Source organism: Schistocerca cancellata, chromosome 2 (genome assembly GCF_023864275.1).
Source record: "Schistocerca cancellata isolate TAMUIC-IGC-003103 chromosome 2, iqSchCanc2.1, whole genome shotgun sequence".
NCBI classification, from domain to species: Eukaryota; Metazoa; Arthropoda; class Insecta; order Orthoptera; family Acrididae; genus Schistocerca; species Schistocerca cancellata.
The window spans coordinates 544,636,167-544,656,273 of record NC_064627.1 but is presented as its reverse complement, the minus strand read 5'-3'; positions in this window follow the sequence as shown (position 1 = coordinate 544,656,273).

Sequence of the window (20,107 nt, the reverse complement as noted above, 5' to 3'; positions counted from 1 at the left end):
CCTCTGTACTAGCAAACAGAACATATACCTGGAGTAATGTAACTGGTCCACTTGCTGGAGCTGACGGTAAACAAATCGAAACATACCGGTCACACAGTGACATTACTGCAGTTATTGTTATGGTAACTTACATTCTCCACTTTTATCCCTCCTTCATTGTTGTACACTGTGCTCACACAAATCTTCAACTGATGACAGGGTACACCAATGAAGAGGAGTTCGAAATGCTACCCATATATGGAGACTGTAAGCAGAATAGTACGCGCCATTGGCATATTCCTTGTGTTTCAGTTTGTTTGCTTTCAGTTCCAGCAAGTCCGCACATCTGTTAGGAATTGTAGATACTTGCGGCTATCTGAAGTCCCGTCAGTGAAACATGGAAGAACGATGCGACTCCTGAAAACCTGCAGTACACGTTGACAGACCAAGGACGTTGTTTATACAATCCTTGCAGGCAGTCTGATATTTTAACTGACCAATAGTGTATGCTACGAAGACTGATCTTCCCGTGGTTTGCAAACGGTACTTCATCTGCATGCAAAATATTGCACAGAAACGATGCATCACTTTGCAGTTTTAGTAGACTCAGTTCGGAGAGCTGCAACGTACCATGAAGTTGTTAACGGAGCGAAATGTGGAAGGGGTGAAATGTAATGGAATGTAGTATTCGTAGCACAATAAACATCGTCACACATTCAACACACGGAATGTACGTTACTGCTTTTAAAATGTTATTTTAATTTCTCCCGCAGTTGCCGTTCTTTTTCGGTTGGTTTGTTTTATTCTTCACACTTAGAGTTTCTTAACTTTTTTTAGTAACGTGACAAAGACGACTTAGCACGGTCAGGATATGTTTCGGCGTATAATCGCACCGCTGCCCTGTTTCACGACATCCGTCATAAACGGAAGCCATATCCACTTTTTCAACTGTTTTTGTTTTACGTTGTGAAAGTGCTGAGTTGTTTCACGAGCAAGTTGTCTTATCGCTACGGTAGCTGAGCACAGACTGATGGATCACAAACACTTCTCATGTTTTAAATTACTAACCTACTGTTAAACAGTATTAAACCATTATTATTACTCACGATATTTTGTTTCCTATTTCATTCCCAACGTTCTTCTGCACGTATCTGTTCGATTTTAATACACTGCACTTCACTGACACGGAATATATCTTCGTTCTTATGTTGTGTAGTTCCACTTAAGCCGCGAGTATCTTATTCTGATAGTGCGGAATGTCATCGTGTTTTGTTTTATTTTGTTTTGTTTTGGTGGTTGTGGAAGCTTCTGCTATTCATATGTGTGTGTGTGTGTGTGTGTATTTTCTCACCACTATTATTATTACTTTTAAATGACGAAAAGGGGGCGGGATGATATGTCGTACCTTGTGTGAGTATGGCTTTTTATTATTTTCATTCTTTTTGTGTTTGTGTGTAGTGGGGGAAATGACATTTTCTCACTTGCGTATGTGTGTGTGTGTGTGTGTGTGTGTGTGCGCGCGCGCGCGCGCGCGCGCAAAACTCGTGTAGTCTAGATAAGACGTTTTATTACAGTCGCAAAAGACGGCATAGAAGCTTCTATTAATTGCACAACCCGCCCGGTAGCCGTGCGTGTTAACGCGACAGTTTCTGGGACTTGCCGGGCCCGGATCGAATCCGCCCGGCGAACTGACGACGATGGGTGTGCCAGCCAACCAGGATGTGGCTTTTGGACGGTTTTCCACATCTTACTAGGTGAATATGGAGCTGTTTCACATGTTCCGCCTCGATATACGTAACGCAGACATTTAGAACACTGATGAAGTCTTGTAGGGTAATCAGCCAAGAAGACTTCATCATCGAAATTCGCCGAGAAAGCCTCCGTTCTCATTTAGCAGACGACAGAACACTGCTTCTGTCCTAGGGTGGGGGGGTGGGGGGTGAACAGTGTTGATCTTAGTAGCTTGTTCTCCTTAAACACTCACTCAGCATCAGTTACACACCTGTGACTTTGGGAAAGAGGCCTCAAAAAGTACGACAACATGTATTTAATTTATTTGACTAGCTTTTCTCGTCCGAGGCGAGCATCCTCCGACATTTATTGGGCTGGAGGTGGCAATACTTTGGAAGCTCAAAGCACTAGTGTTACTTAAACATCGATAGTTGACAAGTCAGGAATTATCGATAGTATTTTTAAGAATTATCGATATATCGATCAACTACAGATTGTTTTGGGCAGGTATTTCAAATGAAAAATAGCTTAAAATACAAAGCTACAATATATGCAAATTTTATATCATAAATCTGTTGTTTAAAATACAACATTAAAATATATACGTAAGGCGTTTAAATTCTTCTCCTTTAGCCTGTCGCGTTTTTTAGTAATTATATATCTTGCCTTGGAGAAAACCCTCTCCGCAGGAACTGAAGTCGCTGGGAACCACAAAAGTTTACTGGCCATTACACACAACATACAATTAGACTTTGCACAATATTTTAAAACACAAGCATGCTTGTCTATTACAGACAGGTCAGTTATGGAATCACTGACTGGTGTAACGACATCTACGTTACGCTGTTGCTAACTGGGCAAAAAATGTAGATCATCCGATTTCAAACTGTTAGACGTATCTGTAGACGCATTAGCACTGCTCATGGTTGCTTCTGCTTCAGGTATTATTCTTGTAGTTGATGCGATGATAGCAACATACTCTTTCTAAAGTACTTCTGCAGCGTTCTCTACCTCTCGAAAGTCCTGAAGCAAGTTTTTTAAACTTAGGATAGAATAATGTCAGCATATTAACAGTCAATGTGTTGAATGGTTTCACTTTTTCATTTACGAATTTAACCAAGGAATCTAGAACACTTCGTCCTTCATTAGTTGTTAAGGTGATTTACAAATCTGAAAACTTTGCAGCAGTACCTCGTATAAGAGGTATAATTACGGAAGCAGTGGTGAGTGACTTCCCTGAGAGTGCTGTTTTTGCTGCTTCAAAAGGTTCAAGAAGATCTATTATCTCTTGTACAACTAAGTAATTTTCTACTGTGAGTGTAGGTAGTGCATTTGAACTTTCATTGATCGCAATCTCGAGCTCACTTCGTACTTCCAAAATTCTTTTGAGCGTGTGGCATGAGCTGTTCCATCGAGTCGGCACCTCTTGTATCAGTCTCAGTTCTTTTTTGTTTGTTGTTTTGTGAACATTGCGCAGTTTGCCACTGGCTAGTGTAGCGTTATGTTTTCAATAAAATATTGGAAAATGTTTCTGCTGTGAAACAATCTTCTACTGTTAAGTTGATGCGTGGGCAAAACAGGGTGAATGCCGAATCCTTAAGATTTAGGCAGCTTTTTCGTAACTGCAGCGTTGTCTGTAACCACTACCACTGCCTTATCACGGACATTATATTCTAGTAAGATTTGATTGATGACTTGAAAAAATTTAATGATAAAATAACCTGCCAGTATGTCCGAAATTTTGCATAATATTGTCAAAAAAATATTTTTTTCAATGTCTTATTACCTGAAAAATTACTTTCCTACATAAAAAAATAATTCTCATAAAAATTGAACCAATATATTAGTTGTCGATGTTATGTTGAGCTTCAGCGTCTTAGAAGCACGAGGAAAGCAAAAAGAGGAAGCAGCAGAAAAGGAAGGTCGCCAAAAGGAATAGGGATGTGAGAGAGGAATGTTTACTGGTGTGCCATGGAATAGTGCTACCTTAGGTGTGCATGATTGCTGATCAGCTGCATTAGATACGGTATAAACTGCACATGGGACTAACAAGATTGAAACTGCGCTGAAGAGATCAAGGGTGGCTTCTTCACTCATTATGTTTTTTCTCAGTTGAGTTCACACTCAGTACAAAACAAAAGGGCCATCACTCTACTGAAATGCTAAAGCTGCTACATCGCTGAGATCGGCAGCACTGGTGATCTTAGTGCAGTCGACATAATATGTGTAGGTCGTAGAAATTTTGCTTGGTGTTTCGCCTTTCTTCGGCGAAAGCGCACAGAGCGTTATAAAGAGCGCAGTACGGTATTAACGAAGGATAAGGAAAGGTGCGGCGAGAAACTTCAGTGCTGGCACCTTCACTCATCATACCGATGTATTCCTATAATATATCCGCGCCGCCCAAAGTTTGCACTTGACAGAACCTGATAGCGTTTCGTCGGCTTCACTGTAGCGGTGATACAACAGCTTCCATTACACAATAGCTGAGAGTTTTCCATTACCAATGGAAAGATCCGATTCGGTTAGTAAGGCCTATATTTACAACTTGCTATGGTTAGTTTTATTTGGCAAATATATGCATTAATATTTACGCTGTTTTATAAGTAACGAAAGTTTTAATTCTGTTCCGATTCGCTAACACAATGGAAGCACTTCCATATAAATCACCACAAAAGCAAGTTGTTTATATATTCGGAAGATAGCAAGACAGTAATTGTAACGCCACTGCCAGCTAATTTTGCTATGTTGCATTAATTTTGGTTCAAACGGTGTTGGGGTTTGCGTTCGTTACTCACTTGCTAGTCTCCTATCTCAAGTGAAAACTATGGGCGCGGAAGTAACAATGTTTTGAGGAAGTGCGTTATAGAGACATTTATGTTCAAATGTATTGTTTTTTTGTAGTAATGGATAAGAAAATATATTAAGCCTGTTGTAACACAATTATTCAATGATCTGTTACGGTTGGTAGTGTACAGAACACAAACGACACGCGGCTTCAGATTTCTATCGACAAGAGGGGAGAAGGAGAGAGTGGTCGGGGGGAGGGTGGGGGGGGAAGTGAAGCTGACAAGAAATACCTTACAAGTTACCCCGACTTGACTGACACCGACATGTACCGATCACAAGGATGAAACGAAACTCAGCATGGCACTGACGAGTTAAAGAAAGAAACATTTTAAAAAATGTTAGTTACATGTGCATAGATTCTGCGTAGTGATGACGTGCAGTTTTTGTCACTTTTAATATACGTGAAACTAGTTTTTCGTCTATAGTAAAATGGCAAGTCAGTTGCAGTATGCCTTCACTCGCGTTGCTTTTCCACATGTCCTTGTAACACAAAATTACATTTTGTAAGGGATTCCTCTAATTTATTTTTTACCGCTTCCTATAGTTTTGAGATCAGTAAACATTTAAGTGTGGTTTTATCTGGCAACTCATATCTGCTGTCGAAGGCATAAACATTTTTTTTCAAACGTTGATGGTAGGAAGTTTTGTATGGAAGCATATTGATGGCATTCGTTTATGCATAAAGAAAATCCAGTTTTTTTTTTTTTTTTTTTTTTGCTTTTGAACTGGCATCGTACAACTGACTACTGTTAAAATAATTTTTTATACAGCTTCTCGATTCTTTTGGTTGCACCTCTTGCACTGGATCTAGCTCACAAGTTGATCCCTCACCTTTCAGTTCTATTGCTAATTCGTGGTTCCTAGATTTTCACCATGCTTTCTTTTTAGTGGTCTCTTAAATGAGTTTATAATCTTTAATGCAGATGATACATTTTACAAAACTGTTATCCCCCACTTTTTTGAAAAAATTCTTCCTCGTGACACTCGAAGAACTATTAATCAGGTTGCAGAAAGATGTAAACTCGTAAAAATGAAAAAAAAATACATAATGGTGAGGTGATTCACCCGCTGCACAAGTTTCAAACAAGGGCTTTCAGCTTTAATGGGCAAGCGCTTAAAAAATATCTACAGGATTTGAAGTTTTGCAAAAACATTCCTGAACATTCACAGTCAACTCTTGGCAAGAAGGGATTAGTTTTGTCTCACATCCACTGAAACATTCACATTTTGCCCGAATTACTTATGAATATGCACTGTAATACTGTGAAAGCAGACAGCATGTAAATATCGCTGTTTATTTTAAAGATTATGTCCTGACACCATACAAATAAAAAAAACTTGACACTCGACGGTTTGTGCTTTTACTATATTCAGTTTTGCGGGAGCTGATGTATTCTTGAAGGAACAATCACCACCAGTCTATCACAACATGGGTAACCAAAATATGAATGATATTCGTGCTTCTGCAAAAGCAGAAGTGACGCAGGGGCATCTGGACCGCGTCAGTGTGTTGTGTTTTCGAATCACTTGACACATTAACATGTACAACTGAAAACACTTGTTAGTACAATGAAGACTCAGAAACAGAAGAGGACAGTAGCAGGTGTGTTTAATTAATAAAGACAATAATTGTATTTATTTTAAAATGCGTTATACAGTACAATCAGAAACAACAAATCTTTAAAATGTCATTTTCTCCTATACTAACTGCGCTGTATTACAACAGCCTTACTTACATCTGTATTCCTTGCTATAGGTAAGCTAGCTCACGCAATTGAAGATGAAAATCAGTATAATGCACGTTCACGAATCCATGTTATTTACATGTGTACTTTTTACCATAAGCATCTGATCGGTTCGAGATACGCATGGCCGTGAGTTGTCATCACTGAAAGACAAACAAGAAAATCCCCTCTTTGATAACCCCTCCCCTACAGCAACCAATCTATTAACAACTTAGTTTATAAAAAACTTAGACTGGCTAAGGTGCCACCATATTTGTTGTTGATTAAATACCCTCACACAATCTACTTTCAGTCTGCACTCCAAACGCCATGGAGGTAATAGGAACCGACACTTTTTCAGGCGCCAATTAAAAAAGAGTTAGATTATAAATGATAGGAGTATCGATAGTTAAAACATGCTACTGATAGTGGCGATCGTGCGTATACTATCGATTAATCGATAGTACAGCGATGTTTAAGTAACACTACAAAGCACTGCTCAGCCCTGTCGTAAACACAAAATTTTGGTGGTGTATCTGTACATTTATTATAACTTTTGTAACATATTTGGAAAATACAGCGATCTAAATCTAATTTTAATAAAATAATAAGTCTTCATCCCAAAAGAAGGTATTTTATTTATGGTAACCGGTTTCCGTCTTGAGAAACCACCTTCATACAGGGAATCACCGTCGGTGCTGACATCTTTGTCTTTCGGCATACACTACAGCTCCGCTCAGCGTCTGGGAGGGTGACCGAAGGTGCTTCCTTATAATCTAAAGATGGTCTTTCAAAACTGAAACCGGCCACCATATGTAAAATATCTTATTTTAAGATTGAGTATTCTACCAAAATTTATTACAACGGTCGCTGTGTCCCCTGTAGGCGTCCCCTGCGTTTGCTAGAATTTGTGATAAGCAACGGTGACCCCTTTTATCGAGATGTTGTGTTTCGTCGCAGCTGATTCTGGCGGCAGCGATTTTTATCGAATAGTAGGACGCACGGAATGCCCTTGACACGATAGCACGTGAAAAGCCCAGCTCCTGGACTACTACGAAGGTGAAATGTCTCACACGTGGGGCAGCCATGACGTAGTCGCGACCTGACATACGACTTTCCCAGCCTGCGGTCGACGGCTAGTGCCGGTCTGAAGACGTTGCAGTCACGTAATACGTCCAAGTCCTCCATTCGCAGTATCTGCAGGGGGTGTTCCCCCTTCAACACAGCAGACACATGTTGTTCTGCCCTTCATGACCGTGTATCCGGCATTCGTCGGCGTATAGAGCTAGTTGCATGCTTGGAGTCGATGGCAGATCCACTGTGTAGCGACTGTACGATGGGAGATCGAGGATCGAACTTTGCGCCACACCTGCTTCCAGGAACATAGCTCGGAAGTGTTCCCGTCGCTCGAGTCCCACCATTACTTCTTCGACGTCTCCCAGATGGGCAGTCACACGTCCTTTTCCTGAAGCCATATTTCTCCTCAGGGAGCAGGTGCTGGGTTTCCACATGCCTTTGAAACAGCATTCTCGAATAGCTTAGACAGTGCAGGTAGAAGGCTTGCAGGCCGATAAGTCTCCGGCGGGCGAAGATCTTTACCAGCGCCGTGGGTATAGCCTCCATCTCGGCGCGCTTTCCTGCTGTAGGAAGGATTCTGGTCAGGCTGATGCTGCTGGAAGCACCTACCAGATGCTCTTAGGCAGGAATTCACAAATCGAGGCCCATCCCTCACCGTTAGGTCTTCCAGTTTTTTTTACTCATCTTTCATTTCCTCCTGGAAAGGAAAGTGCCCTCGTAGGACTTAGTTTTTTTTTGGGGGGGGGGTCACTTGTCGATAGAAACAATTATAAGTTGTTGGTAGATAATGAATTAGAATGCACTAGGCTCTCTGAGTCAAGTTGAGCGAACTTTTTCCATAATGAGAATGAACCAGTCAAAATATATGAATCGTTTGACAAATGACAAGTTAGAATCAAATTTGTGCTTGTATAAGACAAAAGCTGACCCAAACATCAAAGCAATTATTGTGAAATCGATGAGTGTGGTATTTCAAAATAAACGGTGTAAATTATGTTTCGTAAAAATACGTTCTTCTAATTATATTTGTTAAATAAAATGAATATTTGTGAAACAAATGAAGCGAACTAATTATGTATCAGTTTAATTGTCTTTTTTTAAAAAATACGACCCTTACGTGATCACAATGAAGGATTTATCGCTCTCGGTACTAGCAAGTCTGTACGCCCATGTTCTACCAAAAAAGGATATCTTTGTTATGTACTTACAATGAATAGCAAAAGAAAGTGGCATACCTGCGTAATATCGTGTGGGGCCCCCACGAGCACGCAGAAGTGTTGCAACACGACGTGGCATGGATTCGACTAATGTCTGCCCAGATATGCTCAGTAATGTTCATGTCTGGGGAGTTTGGTGGCCAGCGGAAGGGTTTAAACGCAGAAGAGTATTCCTGGAGCCACCCTGTAGAAATTCTGGACGTGTAGAGAGTCGCATTGTCCTGATGGAATTGCGCAAGTCCATAGGAATGCACAATGGACATGAATCGATGCAGGTGATCAAACAAGATGCCTACGTATATGTCACCTGTCAGAGTCGTATCTAGACGTATCAGAGGTCCCATAACTCTCAAACTGCATGCGATCCACACCATTACAGAGCCTCCACCTGCTTTAATAGTCCCCTGGTGACATGCAGGGTCCATGGATTCATGAATTTGAAACGAGACTTGTCCGACCAGGCGACATGTTTCCAGTCATCAACAGTCCAATGTCGGTATTGACGGGCCCAGGCAAGGCGTGAAGTTCTGTGTCGTGCAGTCATGAAGGGTACACTAGTGGGCCTTCGGCTCCGAAAGTTCATATCGAGGATGTTTCGTTGAAGGCTTCGCACGCTGACACTTATCGATGGTGCAGCAATTTGCGGAAGGGTTGCACTTCCGTCACGTTGAACGATTCTCTTCAGTTGACGTTGCCCTCGTTCTTGCAATATCTTTTTCCGGCCGCAGCGGTATCGGAGATTTGATGTTTTAACGCATTCCCGATATTCACGGTACACTCGTGAAATGGTTGTACGGGAAAATCCACAGTTCATCGCTACCTCGGAGATGTTCCTGTGCCGAGTATAATACCACGTTCAAACTCACTTAAATCTTGATGATCTGCCATTGTAGCAGCAGCAACCGATCTAACAACTGCGCCAGACACTTGTCTTATATAGGCGTTGCTGACCGCTGTATTCTGTCTGTTTACGTATCTCTCTAATTGAATACGCTTACATATTCCAGTTTCTTTGGCGTTTCAGTAACGGTGTGCGGGACCGTAGCCCAGCTTCATGGAGACGGTTGCGAATGGTCCTCGCCGATACCCCAGGAGCAACAGTGTCCCTAATTTGCTGGGAAGTGGCGGTGCGGTCCCCTACGGCACTGCGTAGGATCCTACGGTCTTGGCGTGCATCCGTGCGTCGCTGCGGTCCGGTCCCAGGTCGACGGGCACGTGCACCTTCCGCCGACCACTGACGACAACATCGATGTACTGTGGAGACCTCACGCCCCACGTGTTGAGCAATTCGGCGGTACGTCCACCCGGCCTCCCGCATGCCCACTATACGCCCTCGCTCAAAGTCCGTCAACTGCACATACGGTTCACGTCCACGCTGTCGCGGCATGCTACCAGTGTTAAAGACTGCGATGGAGCTCCGTATGCCACGGCAAACTGGCTGACACTGACGGCGGCGGTGCACAAATGCTGCGCAGCTAGCGCCATTCGACGGCCAACACCGCGGTTCCTGGTGTGTCCGCTGTGCCGTGCGTGTGATCATTGCTTGTACAGTCCTCTCGCAGTGTCCGGAGCAAGTATGGTGGGTCTGACACACCGGTGTCAATGTGTTCTTTTTTCCATTTCCAGGAGTGTATTCGGGAGTGTACTATGTGCTACAGCAATATTGTACATTAATATACGTTGAAGACTAGAAGCAACATTTAAGAGGCAGGCTTGTCATGTAACACGTGTAGATTTTAATTGGCTTTCGGTATGTAGAGGAGTAAATGAAGTTAGTCGACATCAGATTTAATTCTGAGCGAGTACTGAAAAATCGGAAGTGTCACACAGCAGTTTACTGAAGAAGGTGGCAGTAGATTAGTTAGGAATATTCAACGTTTTAATGCATCTATCAAGGCATTAGCTTCGTTGGCGACCCGCCTACGTGGTACTCAGCGTCTGAGGCTGCGCTTGTACTCTATCTGTTGTAATCGGGTCGACAGCTTCCTCTCCCTCACCGGTGCCGTCAGGAGTGTTGCGAGAGCCTCGATCACACGCTGGAAGTGGCCGGATTGACTGGGACATCACTAGGCGTGACATCTTCTGCAAAAGCATCCGCCAGGGCGGTAGCCTGAGCGTCCGGCTCACAGACCACCTCGTCGCCCACTTGGAACGGAGAGCTTTTCTGCGTACGGCGCAGAAATACGCTGTGGTCTTCCATGCTGAGTCATCGTCTAGACGGAGAACGGCCATTCCTCGCAGCCCACTCCCTGTTCCTGTTCTCCTCGTGCTTATGAGTACGTGGACGCCTAGCACCGTCGTTCAGAAAGCCTCGCTCAGGCATTACATCCGGCCGATGTTGTGTACATGTACAAAGTTACACTGACAACCGACCATCACATCTGGATCTTTTTGTGAGGTGGTGTGTGTTAAACAAATTACTTACAAAAGCATTAGAGTAGGCGATACAAAAATATTTAATATGTTTTGTACAGTCTGTGATACTTGTATTAACTTACGGAAAAATTTATCTTCAAATACTTATGTAGTTTTGACGTAATTTTGAAAAATGTTTATTGAATGATCAAAGTCACTGCATTTTACGGCATGTGGATATTTTACTCAGTAAATCCCATGGAATATTAAAATCGTTTGCTCAGTGATTCATCGATGGGGATATCCTTGAGAGGACGTAGAGACCGCCTCTGCGTGGTTGCACGTGGCTCGCGTGGACGAACGATTATTTCTCACGGCTGCCGCGTTTCCAGGGAGCGCACGTCACGGGCGAAAGCAGCGGCCGCGGGCGTCCCGTTAACGGCGAGAGCAAACGCTGCTGCTGCTACAGGGTATGCCGACTGACTGCCCCACGTGTCTGCTGCACCGCGCAGCGCCGGGTCATCGCAGGTCATTAAAGGCACGCCACACACAGACCCGCGCGTCACCAGTCTCTGTATGCCGCTGGCTGTTACTCACTATATCTGCTATTCCAGCCCAGACTACGTGTGCGCCGGTCATTCGAGACCAGATGAAACTGCGAGACAAGTCACAACCCGAAACCAGACACGAAGCCTCGGATGCAGTGCTTATACTTCGAACTTCGGGAGCACATATACTGAACCGCCAAAGAAGATGGTACAGGTATGCGTAATCAAATACAGAGATACGTAAACAGGTAGAATTCGGTGCTGCGGTTGGGAAAGCCTATATAAGACAAGTGTCTGGCGCAGTTGTTAGGTCGGCTACTGCTGATAAAAAGGCAGGTTATCAAGATTTAAGTGAGTTTGAAAGTGGTGTTATAGTCGGCGCACGAGAGATAGGACACAGCATCTCCGAGATAGCGATGAAGCGGGGATTTTCCGAGTGTACCGCCAATATCAGGAATCCGGTGAAACACCAGATCCCCGATATCGCTGCAACCGGAAAAAGATCCTGCAAGAACGGGACCAACGACGACTGAAGAGAATCATTCAACGTGACAGAAGTGCAACCCTTCCGCAAATTGCTGCATATTTAAATGCTGCACCATCAACAAGTGTCAGCTTGCGAACCATTCAACAAAACATCATTGATATGGACTTTCGGAGCCGTAGGTCCACTCTTGCACCCTTCATTTCTGCACGACACAAAGCTTTATGCCTCGCCTGGGCCTGTCAACACCGACATTGGATTGTTGATGACTGGAAACATGTTGTCTGGTCGGACGAGTCTCGTTTCAAATCGTATCGAGCAGATGGACGTGTACGGGTATGGAGACAACCTCATGAATCCATGGCCCCTGCACGCCAGCAGGGGACCGATCAAGCTGGCGGAGGTTCTGTAATGGTGTGGGGCGTGTGCAGTTGGAGTGATATGGGACTCCTGATGTCTAGATACGACTCTGACAGGTGACACGTGCGTCAGCATCGTGTCTAATCACTTGCAACCATTCATGTCCATTGTGCATTCCGACGGACTTGGGCAATTCCAGCTGGACAACGTGACACCCCAACGCCCAGAATTACTACAGAATGGCTCCAGTAATACTTTTCTGAGTTTAAACACTTCCGCTGGCCACCAAACTCCCAAGATGTGAACATCATTGAGCATATCTGGGATACCTTGCCACGTGCTGTTCAGACGAGATCTCCACACTCTCGCACTCTTACGGATTTATGGACAGCCCTGCAGGATTCATGGTGTCAATTCCCTCGATGACTACTTCAGACATTACTCGAGCCCATGCCACGTCTTCTTGCGGCACTTCTGCGTGCTCGCGGGAGCCCCACACGATATTAGATACGTGTACCAGTTTCGTTTGCTCGTCAGTGTAGAAGTTCCAGTTTGCCAATAACTGCTCTCCACCCGTCTCGAGGTCTAAGAGCCAGCGCTATATTGAAACTCTGAGCTGCCCTACAAGACGCGTTTCGACCACTCAATTGGAGAAGCACTGTCCGAAAAATATAGAGCCGGCCGAAGTGGCCGTGCGGTTAAAGGCGCTGCAGTCTGGAACCGCAAGACCGCTACGGTCGCAGGTTCGAATCCTGCCTCGGGCATGGATGTTTGTGATGTCCTTAGGTTAGTTAGGTTTAACTAGTTCTAAGTTCTAGGGGACTAATGACCTCAGCAGTTGAGTCCCATAGTGCTCAGAGCCATTTGAACCATTTTTTGAAAAATATAGAAGTCCTGCAAAGAATACCGGGCGTAAACAGTTTTCATCTGTCACATGTTATTAAGGCAGCAATCACTTGATGGAGACTAAAAGTATGCCATCTGAACAAACGTGTCATTTCATTTATCTGCGTAAGACAGCGACGGCCACTATTTCGGCAAGTGAGTCGTGCACTGACACGAGTGCACAGCTCTCTAACTTGCCCCCCCCCCCCCCAACCACCCATCCCACACCGGCAGACAATGCTGTCTGAGCGCGGGGAGGAGGATGAGGGGAAACTGCAAACGCGCCGCATTTAAATGGCATTGCAATCGCACTCAATACGACTTTGTTTTATATTTCATATTTTTCAACAACACAGATCACAAACAAAACAAATTTTCAGTATTACCGATTTATTTTTGTCTCACTGAAGACGTAATACAGTTTTTACCTGGTATAGACTATCGGCATATGGACAGACGCATTAATGTTCGCCCTCAGGTTGCCATATAATCGTGACTTATTTACTTTCAAGATCTTGTTTCGCAATCAAAAGATGCCTTTGACAGACGTACGTTGTTCTAAATATTTTTTCTCATTTGTAACCTCATTACTCTTCCTGAGGAAAGCAATGTAGACATCCTGTACATTTTGGACGTAAAAGAATTTGCTTTTAAACGGGAGTTACACAGCATAACGATCCGTTCGATCTGCAGATGCACAAATGCGATTTCAAAGAAAATGGCGAAAGTCTCTTCTCCGCAGTGCCTCATGAAGTGAGGGCATGTGACCCTGTTGATGCTGGTCCATCCGTGATATGAGGACAGTAAGCTCGGCTGCTTCCTTAGTGCTGTTCGAGAGGAGCAGTCTATGTGGTGGCACTGGGTTTCACCCTTCCCGTTCTCTCACCATCATCATACAACAAAAGCATAACACTACAATACACACTCATCCCTTACAATCACCTACACCCTACAACTACACATGCGACACAACTGTCAAATATTGACGAGGAGAGGACCAATGAGTGCGAAGGAATAAATAAAATTCCTGAATGATTGTGTCTTCATTGTGGTCATTCTGTGAATTAAACCGTACAGATCACTTAATACTTTACTTTATCCGAGGCGTATCTAAGATTAAAAGATCATATTAAGGACATGTGTTTTTTATACATTATCGGGCTACAAAAGTTAAAAAACTAAAAAGTTAAAAAATTTTAATTTTTGTTTAAAAATTGCCCACCAAAGTTTAAACTTGAACAGTAACGTTCAGTGTCAGTATCAATAAAATATATGCTCCGTGTTGACATTGGTTTATTGATACTCATACTAATCTTGTTTTATAAATTCTATGTTTTTGGTGAATGAAGTTAAAAAAAATAAAAATTTTTAACTTCATTTTTTCACCTTTAATAGCCTGATAATGTGTGACAGAGACCTCTCATAATAGTGCCCCTTTAATTTTAATTACAGATCTGATATGACAGTGGCGGAAACTATGTTATAAATAAATTAATATATTGAGCCATCTAGACGGCCTTATTCAGAAAGAATCCCTAAATTGACCCAACAATGTTTCACGAGTAATGCGTTGCACGCCTTTGAACAAATTTCATCTAACTTCCATGATCAAAGCGTAGTTATCCCAGTTATCCCACCTGTGCATCTTTGAATTTCTTCGACGACTGCTGTCAGGACTATTTTATGAAGACCCCAAGAACTGGAGCACTACTTCAAAATTGGTCACACTACTTTCTTGTGTACGGGTTGCCTAACAACTACATACCACTTTCTCCCAGAATGCTCCCAACAAATCCAACTCTTTGCAAAAACAGACATAATGCCTGATGGGATACAGCGATCACTGGTTATAGAATATTACTTATAATCCGTATTGATTGCAAAAATGTTTATTCACATGACCGGTTTCGATTCCTCTAGAAGCATCTTCAGACCTGAAATGACAATGACATTGTTAATCCAACTCTTCCATTCACTGTCCTTATTAATGATGTCGCGTTTTTGTTTTTTATGCCGCTACGTCATTTTGTTCCTAGATATTTCAAAGGTGATTTATGCTCCTGAAGTTTACCACTAATGCTCTATTAAGATTATAGTATTACATTGTTTTTCTTTGTTACGAGTATTATCTGCAGGAGTATTGTAATACGGCGCTTTCGATTTCTATACCAATATTACAAGATTAAATGACCTGCGTTCTTTTTCCAGCCTCGAGTGACTGTTCACTGCATGACAGTTTATGACGTTCCGTGTCACCGTACTTAGAGGCAACAGGGTTATAGTTTGGCTACAGCCGTACACGAAGACCTCAGACGCCCGAGGTCAAACATTCCGCCAACGTTTCCCAGCTTGTACAGGGCGTCGGCTATCACCGCTACACGGGGTGCGTGTTCCAACCGAGCATTGAAGTCTCCGGCCCCCTCGGCAGTGCGTGCCGGGGTCAGCGCGTCACACGCGAGGAATGCCGCCGACCGGGGTTCAAGGCGGCTGGCTGGCCGCAGCAGCAGCCGGTTCAAGGGCACCTCGCATGCGAGTCACCGCGCCCGGCGTCCAGTCTGCCGCCACTGGATTTCCCTGTCACGTTGCGATGCTATATTTTCCACACTGTCCTTCCCCCTTCGTTTTTAAGGCCTCGTCGGCCGTGTGCCGAGCGAAAAGTAAGGCACATGGGAATGAAGACTTCATTCGTTTCTCATTTAGTCCTTACGTAGCACATAATCGCATCATTTAGTAGGTTCAACGTTGAAAACGTTTAGACAGTGCCGGATACGCGCACAGCCCAGGTAGGTCTGGGCCCATGACCCCAGGAGGGAAGGGGACGCCGAGTCACCTCGATCGGTGCTTGTATTTTAGATAGGTTTGGTCTCAAAGTCACACACACACACGCACGCAGACACACACACACACACAAACACACACACACACACACACACACACAGTGGGGAGGGGGCGGAGGAGAGAGAATTGCATGTAATTTGAAAACATGGAAGCCAAAAGAAGCCAGCATCAATTTTGCTAGTGTAGCGTTTGGTTGACGGTTTAAGTTGATGCCCTCGGTCGCAGTTGCTGTATAATTTTACCTCGCATCGCTTCGTGTACCAGCTGATATTGCTTTGATTCTCAGCTGCCACTGCTCGTGTTACCATTATTATTTTCTAAGAAGTAGTCTATCTATCTCTTAGAAGTTTCTTTTAGTTAATCCCATCATTGCTTACATTTTTTTAAACTGAATTTTTAATTTGATGGGGTAACAAAAAAATGGGTTAGGGTGGGGGGGGGGGGGGGGACGGTCGAAAAGTCTGCAGCCTGTGGGGGCACCATCTGAAAATCCAACCCCGCGCTTAGAAAGATATTCTAAGAGTAGTCTGTTGAATGGATGGGTTCCTTCGTCAGTTACTCATTTACAGCAGTGCTGTGTCTAGCTCAACACGAGTTTAAAAAATCAGGATATATTCTGAAGACCAGCCACGAGACAAACGTCAATCAGTTGATGGCTATAGGAAGGTCGACTGATCGGAACAAAAACAATGTGTACTGTGTGGACGCTGGTACATTTCTCAATATTAATAAAACAGAATTAGACATGAGTACATGTTTCAGTACAGACTTTCAACAAAGATATCTGTGTCTTACGAACACCAAACTCAACCACAAAACTAGATGTTGAAACACAAGGTGCTTGTGAATAGAAAAAAAAAACCTACAGAATTTCTGGAACCAAAATTCATAGTCAAACAGTTCAGACTGAAGAGTAAACAGGAGATCAACCAGTCAGAAGTGTTCACTGCGATATTGGCAAACAGATAGTCACTTAGTTACGTGTTGCATGGGTCACCTTATAATAAACGCTGTGATGTGAAACGTGTCGACTCAACAAAAACAGAACACATACTTTGTAAAAACACAGAAAAGTATTTACACTGCTGCGTGCTGTCCTTTTACAAGTTTTTCTTACTGTACAATAGACGAATTATTTCTATTCAAGAATTCCCCTATGGTGTAGAAGGAGTGGAGCTGTTGAGGATAAACACCTTTAACCTACAACTGAACATGCTTGTGCTGTCAGACATTTTATTTCTATCGGTAGATTGTCAGAGTTTAATAGCTGCATATTTCACTCCTGTGCCGAAGTCAGATTCATGACGGGGTACTGCAGATAATTTTTCCTTCAGTCATAGTACTTGTGAGTATATCTGTTACTCTCAACCTCAGATGGACTGTTGATAAGTGAATATATGTACCGTGGGGCTGTGATTAGTATTCCTAGCTGCTGTACAGGTGCGCCAAGAGAACGAAACCGCTCTCTCCAAACAAATAGGGCAACAATAATGCAGAACAAGAGGGAAAAACAATACACTACAGGTGGACAACGTAATCTGAATTGATGCCGGGAGAGTTTTTTCACTAGCCCATGGCAGATGCCCTCCCCCGCCCCTTCATTGTACCAAGGCTCTGTCTTTAATGACGTGTATAGCGACGACGCTTTACACTATAGCCTACCGCATTCTTTCTAGAATCGAGAAAATGGAACGAATAACAGAAACACACAGTGACAGGACCTTTGATAATCCCGATAGGTGTCGCAGAAATAACCTCATTCAAATTCAGATGTAAACAATACTCGCTTTCACGAAAGTATTGCTATTGTTATAGACGTAGTGTCTCGTGGAATATGGAGATTAATGCAAAATACTCGGGTTTCATTGTGTACGTTAGTGTCGGTCACGGATGGAAATTGCTTGTGTTCAATACTGATAGTTCTCATGAATTATCGGGCGTGATTTAAACGATTATCTTCAACTATGGTATCATCGAGAAAGGAAGTTCCACATATATCAATTCTGTCCCAACGAACCTTTTACTTGCGACAGTAAATTATACGTGTGTTTCGGATATGCAGCTGTCAAGGGGCAGTCAAGACCTACTACTTGGGATCAGTTAAACTCTTTTACTCGAACAAAGAAAACTGCATTGTGTCCCAATACATGTCGAAAGAGCGCGAAGCTCTTTGCTCAGAGTGCTTAAGCAACGTTTTCTTTATGTCAGTATGTCTGTTTCTCGTGCGGATGGTCCGAAAATGTAAGAAAAGTGAGGTGTACTTAATCAACCTCTGGCCTACAGAAGTTGGATTACAGTTTCCTGAAACTTTTTCCTTATACCATTGTCGATCAATCATTGGGATCAATCGTTAATGCCATATACGTTAAGTTGTTACGGGGAGCGATAAATTGCGTTTGAGAGAAGACGGATGTCGCAGTAAAATTCCCTGCAATCCGAAAGAGTTGAATCTAATTCACGAAGGAAACTCACTTTGTTGTCTTGAGGGCCTTACTAAAGTGGATTACTGGAAGAGACTGAGGAGATTGAGGTAATATCTGGTTTCGGATGTATTTAGCCAGTGCGAAAGCATTACAGAAGTGCTCCACCATTTTCCATAAGAGACGCTATTAAAATGGTGTTCAGCGTAATGAGGAGGCTTGTCCTTGCAATTCTGAGACCGGCTCCTCGAATTGGTGCGGTTTGGTGCTTGGGGGCAGAGCCTTGCCGAGTACGGATGTAAATAACGTTAAAGTGATAAATTTCTCCCGAGCTACCAGCCGCGTCAAGTAATTTAAAACCCACACCACCTGACGCTGCTGGAAGCTCGAGAGAAATTTATCAGTACTTTTCGCCACGAAAACATACATTCGTATACACCGTTAAAGTGGTTATCTTCAGAATGATATCGTTTTCCTGCAAGTAATCCTCCGACAACGTAGTACTCGTAAGTGCTTGAGTCCACGCAAATCCCATTCTCGTCTCGTTAGCAGGTTATTCGGTGTGGGCACTATCCTACACTGCTGGCCATGAAAATTGAAACACCAGGAAGGATAGTGAATAACGAAATTTTACTTGTCGGGAATACAGAAAGTGCTCCCTGAAGACTCGCCAGGCACATTTGATTCAGTGTTTCTGCAGATATTTGCAAATCCGTTTTTGCAACGCGTAGTTGGAGTCAGCCCAAACAATTACTGCTCGTCACGTCTTTCATGCGACGGTCAGTGTCAACAGAAGGTCTTGGTTTGTTTCTCTTTACAAACAAGATTATTTTTAAATCCGAATTTTACGTGCCCATTCGACCCTGAATAGTCTAGTCCGGTGTTCTTTTTATCGACGTTTATTGACAGGAACAGCAAAACACGATGAATAAACCTCAGTCCAGCAGCGACTCAGTAGCTTTGCAAGCCAGGCGGTAGCAGTGACCGTGTACCAGGGCGGTTCAAAAATTAAATGTCTGGTAATAAATTCATAGACATTAGGCTTGCTTGCTCAGTGTCAAGAACAACGCACAGAGTATCGCAAAACATGAGGGTCAAAATCATGCGCAGCTCGTGGTTTCCATACTGGGGAAGGATTTGTCAATGGAAACTGACCCCTATCTCGGGCTACGCTACGCAACACACATAAGTCTGTCACCAGTCACCACAACCAAGACCGAGCGAGGTGGCGCAGTGGAGAGCACACTGGACTCGCATTCGGGAAGACGACGGTTCAATTCCGCTTCCGGCCATCCTGATTTAGGTTTTCCGTGATTTCCCTAAAAGTAGAATGAAAGAACGCACTGAGGCCAACTCTGCATTACTAACAGCTTTTACTATGTTTCATGCGTTATCATGAATAACGACAGACGTTTTTGTCATCTGGACGTTCCATAAGCTTGCAGTTTCCTCTAAACTGATCGCTATATTTTCTGCTGTCTGTTGTCCCTCAAAATGCTTGATGTTCAATACTATATGATTACATTCAACTCACGACCAATAAAATGCGCAGTAAAACTTAAAAGACCTTTGATTACACGAGCACGTCCACATGTCGGAAGTCACGGAAATATAATATCTCTGAAAGTAATATTTTAATTGT